This window comes from Helianthus annuus, chromosome 6, assembly GCF_002127325.2.
Source record: "Helianthus annuus cultivar XRQ/B chromosome 6, HanXRQr2.0-SUNRISE, whole genome shotgun sequence".
NCBI lineage: Eukaryota > Viridiplantae > Streptophyta > Magnoliopsida > Asterales > Asteraceae > Helianthus > Helianthus annuus.
This window is the reverse complement of record NC_035438.2, coordinates 46,008,015-46,018,384: the sequence shown is the minus strand read 5'-3', so window position 1 is coordinate 46,018,384 and position 10,370 is coordinate 46,008,015. Positions and strand designations below refer to the sequence as shown.

The window sequence follows — 10,370 nt, the reverse complement described above, 5'->3', positions numbered from 1 at the left end:
ACCAGAACTCCCCCTTTCAACAAGCTATTTTCCCATTTAGATTTCAAAACACTTAGGTTTGTTTTAATCAAAATGGTTTTTCCGGAAAATAAGTTTTGTTTTAACCTCTTGTAGGTTCGGGGTAAACTCATCACATTGTCCATATTTAACCACATGTATGAGGATTACATCAAGTTCAAATTAATGACCTTGAGTAATCACTTTGTCAGAACAAACCTCTGTACCACTTGTAGATAACCAGTTGTAGGAATAACACATCTACACAAAATCATTTTACCAATAAAGATGCCGATTCCTGCTTCACACTTACCAACCTGGAAGCTCTGGCAAGTCACAACCTGTAAAATTTATCGATTATAAACTTCATTCACAAAACAAACTTTATCTAGAATGATGCCGATTCCTGCTCCACGGTTACAAACTTGGGAGCTCCGGCAAGTCACAACCTATAAAAATTTAACCATTTTAAGATTTTTTACACCCACTTTTACATACGGTCAAAATGTCATGTAAAAATGACAAAATTTTAAAACTTTCATTTTGACACATACAATTTCATCAAAATACCCCGTACAGCTAATTATGACAGTACGACTATCATAACTTTTAAACTACATTTGTTCAAATTTAATTAACCATGACCATCAACTAATCTACTTACAAAAGACCTTAAATACAAAGGAACATCTTATAAACCAAAAGAGAGTTTTGACCCATTTGACACAAAAACTGATACGGAAGCGCATTTTTGGGCATGAGTTGTAGTGTGTTCTATCCAGGCTCGCCGTTATTAAGGATGAGATTTACCTAACATACACAACATCAAAACATTCGTTAATTCATTATACCAAAGAAACCCATAACATTCATTACTTATCCTTATTCAACCTATTAACAAAATTACCATTTTGCTAACAATCCTTGTTGTAACCATTCTTTCCGTTTTATCATTATTTCCAACATCTCATTAACTTTCATATATGCAACCCATTCGACCCGTTAGTAACAAGCCAATGCTCAACCATTACCGCTATTCATCATACAAGTCTTTATTAACCCATTTACAATGGGTCAATTTATATCATACATACTTGATACAATTTAATCATTTTTTTGACCCTTTACAATCAAGTCCTTACTTAATCCATTTTACCGTCTCATTTTCAACCCATTTCGATCCATTCGAAATGAGTCATACCACATACATTACTACTTCATTTTCTAAGCGATTCCTTCTATATTCACCACATCAATTAGATCATGCTCCACTATGCTACTTTTAACTAAGTTTTATGTAAGTTACTAGCATTCATGACTACATAACATTCCAACATACATTCTATTCGTGCGACCCGTTTATACGGTTCGACTACATAGCATACCAGCATACATTCTATTAGTGCGACCCGTTCATACGGTTCGACTACATAACATTCCAACATAAATTCTTTTAGTACGACCCATTCATACGGTTCGACTACATAACATTCCAACATACATTCTTTTAGTGCGACCCGTTCATACGGTTCGACTACTTAACCTTCCAACATACATTCTTTTTCTTTGACCCGTTAGTGATGGGTCTATTACACGACCATTCTATAACGCATTTCGAATACCACGATACATATCAATAAACATTACTACAAGTAAACTTTAATCGTACAAGTAACGTACCTCGATTTTGCAAGCCTTAAGGTTTCTTGTTGCTTGAACCTTCTTCCTTCACACCTACATTTAACGCATTCATTTTCTCTTTAGTTCTCATGAATCCATTTCACCATATACAACACATACTCACTTTCTAAACATGAATTGGACTAATAATTGTCACTTGTTCACATAATTATCATCTATGCATTTCATCGAGCACTTGGTGTGCGTCGATCATTGTTGTTTAGAAATTGTTATTTTTCATGTTCTTACACACCATATTTTGATACATACATAAATCCCCAATCACTCAAATCAGCATATCGAATGAACATTAATACAAATATTCATCATACATTCTAGTTTAGAAGTTAACATCATAATTTTGACTAAAAACTTCTATTCATAATCAATTCTCAAAAACCCACTTCATGATTTATGAGAGCTATCTATCAAAACATATGAACATATCAATTTCATTCAAATTAGCATTCAAAAGCATTTCTAATCATGGTTTCTTCATCAATCAACACTATTCCACAAACATACTTAAGCAGTTTGTCAATTTCATCCATACTCTTCATATCAAAATCATCCAAATCGAAAATTACAACTTACCACTTGTTAAACGAGCTTAGATGATCATGTATTAGGGCTCATGCAAGAGATTAACCATCAATTTCCTTTCTAATTTGCTGAATTTTGAGTTTTTGTTCTTGAAGGTGTTCTTCCCTTTCTCCCTCTCTCTAGAACACGTACAGAACACACACACACACTAAAATTCTGCACTTTATTCATCTATAAACCTCAACTTTCCACTTTGCCATAATTGGCCCTTTATGTTTGACCCATACTTAAATTTCATTAAACATCTTCATCTTTTATAAAAACTAAATGTAATCATTTAGTTATGTTATTTTCTTTCCAAAAACTTATTAGTTTTTGGTTATGTTTTATAATTTCTTACTAGGACAAACTATGAAAATTATAATAATCACGTATGCACATTTTGGGGTGTTACAAGATTGTAACACCCTAGTTACTAATTAACGATTCTGTATGTAATTACCAATGATTAGATGTGTAGTTAAGACTACACATGCTATAAAAATACGGGTTTATTAAAACTTTTACAAATCATGAGTTATTCTACATAACGTGATTAAATTCGTTGTCTAAAAAATTTACTATGTGTCAAAGTGCGGAAGCGTGTGTCTTTATCGTGTTCGGTTCTTCACTAAGCTTGATCGTCTTCCGGCATCCATAAGTACCTACATTTCAATAACATGAAATGCTTTAGTCATACAGGACTTAATACGTGTCTAAACGAGTCCGAGAAACATATGATAACGAAAACGAAAATTTCAACCTGACCTCCACCGTAAATTACGGTGGCACCGTAATTTACGGTGGCCACTGGTTTTACATGCCCCTACCGTAAACCAGTAGGGGGCCTCCGTAAGGCTTTTCATCTCCACCGTAAATTACGGTGGCACCGTAATTTACGGTGGACCCTGCATCCAGTTTTTCCATATATAAATGCATACACGCTCATCGCATCCCATAAACATTCTATAATAAGTTTAGAATACGATTCGGGACTCCTTTCCGGTTACGGGACTGTTTTGGAAAATTCTGCACATTTTACTGAACTGGCAGCTGATGCACGGCCATGCACCCAACCGCACGGCCATGCACCCAACCGCACGGCCATGCACCCAACCGCACGGCCATGCAGTTCCTACAACGTTGGGGGCACTGGCAGTGCACAAGCCAGTGCATTGATTTACTCGGAAACGCACGACCATGCGGTCAAGCGCACGACCGTGCACGGCGCCCAGATCAGCTAACATTCATAAATGCTAAAACTCGCATAACTTGCTCGTTTTGCATCCGTTTTACCCGATTCTTTTTCGTATGCGATCGTAATTTATTTCTCCATCACATGGAGTAAAAATCCAATATTTGGACTACCAAAATTTGGGACCTTTAAGTCTTCGGCTTATTACCCTTTATACCAAATTTTGACCCGGTTACGCATTTTATCAAATAAACGTATTTATTTGATTCCTATACTTCATACACTTCATCAATAATTGTGATATACCATATTGGGTTCTAATCATAGGTTTATTATACAAATTAAACCCATTTTCACTAGCATGCTTATTTTGACCCGTTAAGGGCATTTAAGCATTTTCAAGCCTAAAAACGCTTTCGTTTTCTTCTAGTATTCCATCACCACATTTCTTACCCTATAATACCCCACCTCGACTGCATTTAAGGTGAGTTTATTATGGTGATCTTATATAACCCAAATTTTACCTCTAAAATCAATATTTTACGGCAAAACTCAATAGTGCCGTTTGACAAAAAAATAATACCTCCTTCAACTTCTATACTTATTCTAAGTATTTATCTTATCGCAAAACTCGTTTCCAAACAACTTTTAAAGGTTGTTTGTTCAATTTAGCCTACAAGGGCATTTTGGTCGATTTTGGTCCTTCTTTTACAATGAAGGGCTATCACCAATTATTCGACCAAATTAGTATTTATTACAAACATCATAAATAAGCGTACCTGACTCGGGTCAACAAATAGACCCGATCTTAATACCTTGCTTTATATTCGCTAATTAAGAACGGTGCGAATATCCATTGGATATCTATTCCTGTAAGCATTTGACTCGACAAAAGAATCATTAGTCTATATAGTCAAAAGGTGTTATCTACACCTTTTGACCCGTTTGGCCGAATCGACCATTTATCTTAGATTTTCTTGTTCCGTTCGATTACATGACGGAACATCATATTTCAATTGTTTAGACACCTCATTCATAATTTATATGATAAGAAAACATTCCACAAGTTAAGACTAGTGTAAGTTATACTTACCTTGCACCCGAATTATGCTTTTCCACCATTCTTGCTTCGTTTGACCCGCTTCCTTTCCAAGCCTCCACCTAGCTTGTCAAGCGTCAAACTATCATCATAATTCGTAAGACGGTTATATTAGTCATCATTAATTATGACTATTCCATCTTACATATTTTCTATCACAATTACCATTCGATCTTATTAATGGTCGGTTTGACTATTCAAAAGTCAATTCACCAATTAACACTTATGATTGCACTATCAAGTTCACAAGACTCAATTAGGCACATTATCAACACTTAATTCTCATTTAGGCATTTTAACAAACACCTAATGTGCATGATTTTACATATTTACTAACTAGTCCATAACTAGTTATCTTTACCAAGATTTACATCAAAAATCAAACCTCTATGTCTAGTGTTCATGGACTATATCAAGAACTTATTTCAAAACAATCAATATTCATCAAATTAACACTCTAATTCAAGTGTTCTTCATATTGTCAATAAACCCATTTAACACACATGTAGGTAATCACCAAATCATTCAAGTCATAGCATCATATGTATGATTTTCACTTAGGGTTTCGTTCCTAAGCAAGTATTCATCACTAATCTAGCCATAGCTTCTCTAATTCATGCCTAATTCGCGATTAGGATGATTATCAAATTTTTACAACTTCACGAATGTTAGAAATTCAACATACCTCACGATCCCCTTGACTTGGTGATCGTTTCTACACGTTCATGCATTGATTTGGATCTTGATTCGAGCTTCAATTTGGTGAATTTGTTGATTCTAGGGTTAGCTCCCATGGAGCTTGTCTCCTGCTTCATCTCACGCACACACACACACTCTTGTGTGTGTGTGTTATGTTTTATTTTTAAGTTTATAATTCCATTTTCAAGTTACCCGGCTTTGGTCCCTCGTGTTTGGTTAGTTATTAATTAGGTCACAACGTAATTGTTTTCAATAATATTCCCACTTTTTAACTAGGTTTAATATTCCTAGTTAACTTGGCGGGTTCGGGAATATTTATGACTAAGTTTATTTTAGGTCCCGTTAACTCGGGCCTTTTATCAATCTTATTCCTTAAAAGCTTTTATTCACTTCTTATTTAATATTAAGATTAATTATTTAAATCCTAATATTTACCGGGTAAGTTTTACCACTAACGGTATTTTACCCATCTCTTAGTGCTAATGTGGTTTGATCACCAAACCCACTTTCGGGGTGTTACAAGTCTACCCCCTTAAAGAGGTTTCGTCCTCGAAACCTGGCTTACATAGTTCATTGAGTTCTAAACTCAATGCGTTTGACTTGAGTAATCTCTTAAGCATTACTCATACTTTAACCAAGTATTAATATTACCAGAAAAATTATGGTATTAGAACCTCTACGTACCTCATACGACATAATGTGGCTTGAAATAACGTAATTCCGTTATTTTCACTAGTTTAGTTAACTTAGCGATTTCCATCGCTTTTATCTATTATCGAACTCTTGGTGAATCCGTTACATTGACCCGTTTAAAGGTCTTTAGTGAAATCTTTCACTTTTAGCGACAATTTTCTTCTGTTTTCAAAATTCATTTATTCGGTTCAGTTATACCGAATCTACCACTTACAAGCAACCAAATTACTTAAATGACCTTAACCGGTCTCGCTAACTAGACTTATTAGTCCAGTTACTTTTTACCGCTTGCTTGGTTATAATGTGATTCTACTTCACATTACATTTCTTGACCGTGATTGTGTTACATCATGTTTAATTTATATCAAAATTTCATTTTCGAAAATATCACTTTTCGAATATATCATCTTGCGCCTATCAGTGTCAAGACTTGTATCTTTCATGCTTACTATTTAAATTCCTATCAGAATTTATGTTTGTAAGAACATTATTTCTTACTAAAACCGAAGTTTTAGTTTTAGGATCTTTTCTTTATCTTGTGTCAATCATCCATACCGGGATATTGACAGTCCGTAATTTAATCCTTTACAGTCTTAGTTTTTATGCGGGGATTCTTAACTGATTTCCTTGCTTTATTCCATCTAACCCGTAGGTTTATCACTTAGCCTTATGGGCTATATATATATATATATATATTTTTTTTTTTGATTAAACATTCACCTCTTTAAGGCGAAGTCCTTATAACTTCTTTCCAATCATGACCCGTGGGTCGTTTTGGCCCCGTAGACCTTTTGCTCTAATTAATACCTCGTAGGTTATGATAATCCCGTAGATCATCTTTTATTCGAGTCTTCCTTCAAATGTGTATACATTTATATACGCATACGGCGTTAAGGCACCATGTTTTTGCTTAACATCATTTATTATTGTTTTGATATCATCTTTGACCTTGATCGTAGTCTAAGGCTACATTCGTTTCTTTTCGGGCACATTTTCCGACTTTATGATTTCTCACGTCATTTATGCGTCGGTTTATCTTATGCTCACCATTATCCAGTTTACATACATTCGTGTTTGATTATGTCCCATTGTCGGGCTCATTATTCTCTTGCATTTAACACTACCTTTATCTGGCTAGTGCTCATTTGTGCCATTCGGCGTTATATTGTATTCAACATGTTTGACCTATTAATGTGAAATCCATCACTTATAAACAATCAACTTTATTCTTTATTCGACCCATTCGACTTCGAATAGTTGAACATATTTACTCACAATTTCTATATACGAGATTTTATAGTCATAACTCGTAATCCACGTTACTTTGATCTTTCAACCCGCGTTCACGTCTCTTGGTTTACGCATGTGTTTAATTCTTACCCATCCACCGGGTGTTTTACCGAAATTGTTATTATTGCAACCCTCCCGGTATGCATTAAGACCTTGCTTCGGTTTTTTTTTTTTTTTTTTTTTTTTTTTTTTTTATTCTGACTTTATCTTTAAGTTCGACGTTTTACAAAAATGACCCGTTAAGGAACATATTTGCATTTTCCGGGTTCGAGTGTAAGTACACCCCCTCCCAATGCATATCTAACTCATCTTACATGTTTACATTCTCCGGGTTCGAGTGTAAGTATCACTCCCTCCCAATATTTGTCTAAATCGTTTTACATGCTTGATGTTTTCTGGGTTCGAGTGTAAGTACACTCCCTCCCAATACTTGTCTAAATCATTTTACATGCTTGATGTTTTCTGGGTTCGAGTGTAAGTACACTCCCTCCCAATACTTGTCTAAATCATTTTACATGCTTGATGTTTTCTGGGTTCGAGTGTAAGTACACTCCCTCCCAATACTTGTCTAAATCATTTTACATGCTTGATGTTTTCTGGGTTCGAGTGTAAGTACACTCCCTCCCAATACTTGTCTAAATCATTTTACGTGCTTGTTTGTCCCTTCACCCGGCTCATTATCCTAATGTAATACGCTCCCGTCACTTGGTTGTGCGTTTACATTATTATCAAATATTTTGCTTATCTGATTCATTTGGGTACTTTTCAATTAGTCCCATTCACCCTGCCCTTACTACATCGGATGTAAACGTGTCCGCCATAAGAAGTTCATGGTATCATATGCCGCTACTTACTTGGCCAGAGTAAGCGATTAACACATGACACACATGACCTTTTTACAGTTTTCACATCACGCCCTATGTAAGTAATACCTCTATCTGTTTTTCTTGGAAACAATATCCCGGATAGGTTTTCCATTCAGGTCTTTCCAAGTTTTCAATCTACATATGCAACTTTCAATCTCTACGTATCTGTTGCATATTACTATTTATGCAATGATTTAAAACGTGCACCTGATATTGCTTGCCCTAACGGGCTCCTCTTGCCATTAGCCTTGTTCGCGGTCGTTACGCGATTTAGTCCTTGATGGGCATGTTCCTCTTGTCATGCCTCGGACTGTTCCTCTATCACATCTTGCATTTGTTTAACCTTTGCCATCTTTAAATGTAAGTGTCCTTCAATCAAGACATTCACAAAGTTAGTAATGTCAACTTTACTAAATGCCCGTATCATAGTACAAGGCTTTTGTACTATATGTGTCAACGCACGAAATGTTGTTAACCATATCTATCATTTAATTTGGGGTAACGTGTATTTCACGATAACCCTATGTGTTGTTTACAACACTTTAATACGCTAAACAATTAACATACATACACTTACCGGATTTGCGATCAAGCCTCGAACCGAACACACCTTACTCTTTAACCATGAGCTCTGATTACCAACTTGTAACACCCTAGTTACTAATTAACGATTCTGTATGTAATTACCAATGATTAGATGTGTAGTTAAGACTACACATGCTATAAAAATACGGGTTTATTAAAACTTTTACAAATCATGAGTTATTCTACATAACGTGATTAAATTCGTTGTCTAAAAAATTTACTATGTGTCAAAGTGCGGAAGCGTGTGTCTTTATCGTGTTCGGTTCTTCACTAAGCTTGATCGTCTTCCGGCATCCATAAGTACCTACATTTCAATAACATGAAATGCTTTAGTCATACAGGACTTAATACGTGTCTAAACGAGTCCGAGAAACATATGATAACGAAAACGAAAATTTCAACCTGACCTCCACCGTAAATTACGGTGGCACCGTAATTTACGGTGGCCACTGGTTTTACATGCCCCTACCGTAAACCAGTAGGGGGCCTCCGTAAGGCTTTTCATCTCCACCGTAAATTACGGTGGCACCGTAATTTACGGTGGACCCTGCATCCAGTTTTTCCATATATAAATGCATACACGCTCATCGCATCCCATAAACATTCTATAATAAGTTTAGAATACGATTCGGGACTCCTTTCCGGTTACGGGACTGTTTTGGAAAATTCTGCACATTTTACTGAACTGGCAGCTGATGCACGGCCATGCACCCAACCGCACGGCCATGCACCCAACCGCACGGCCATGCACCCAACCGCACGGCCATGCAGTTCCTACAACGTTGGGGGCACTGGCAGTGCACAAGCCAGTGCATTGATTTACTCGGAAACGCACGACCATGCGGTCAAGCGCACGACCGTGCACGGCGCCCAGATCAGCTAACATTCATAAATGCTAAAACTCGCATAACTTGCTCGTTTTGCATCCGTTTTACCCGATTCTTTTTCGTATGCGATCGTAATTTATTTCTCCATCACATGGAGTAAAAATCCAATATTTGGACTACCAAAATTTGGGACCTTTAAGTCTTCGGCTTATTACCCTTTATACCAAATTTTGACCCGGTTACGCATTTTATCAAATAAACGTATTTATTTGATTCCTATACTTCATACACTTCATCAATAATTGTGATATACCATATTGGGTTCTAATCATAGGTTTATTATACAAATTAAACCCATTTTCACTAGCATGCTTATTTTGACCCGTTAAGGGCATTTAAGCATTTTCAAGCCTAAAAACGCTTTCGTTTTCTTCTAGTATTCCATCACCACATTTCTTACCCTATAATACCCCACCTCGACTGCATTTAAGGTGAGTTTATTATGGTGATCTTATATAACCCAAATTTTACCTCTAAAATCAATATTTTACGGCAAAACTCAATAGTGCCGTTTGACAAAAAAATAATACCTCCTTCAACTTCTATACTTATTCTAAGTATTTATCTTATCGCAAAACTCGTTTCCAAACAACTTTTAAAGGTTGTTTGTTCAATTTAGCCTACAAGGGCATTTTGGTCGATTTTGGTCCTTCTTTTACAATGAAGGGCTATCACCAATTATTCGACCAAATTAGTATTTATTACAAACATCATAAATAAGCGTACCTGACTCGGGTCAACAAATAGACCCGATCTTAATACCTTGCTTTATATTCGCTAATTAAGAACGGTGCGAA

The 10,370-nt window shown here is 35.9% G+C and overlaps 1 long non-coding RNA gene across 1 annotated transcript; it reads right to left on the bottom strand.

Annotated features, from left to right (window-relative positions):
* Positions 1–689: 689 nt before the first annotated feature.
* On the bottom strand, positions 690–2,415 carry LOC110863953. The gene is made up of 3 exons (XR_002549496.2): positions 2,272–2,415; positions 1,678–1,731; positions 690–807 (listed from the first exon to the last, which is right to left on the bottom strand). It is a non-coding gene; the product is annotated as an uncharacterized LOC110863953 (long non-coding RNA).
* Between the last annotated feature and the right edge of the window lie 7,955 nt (positions 2,416–10,370).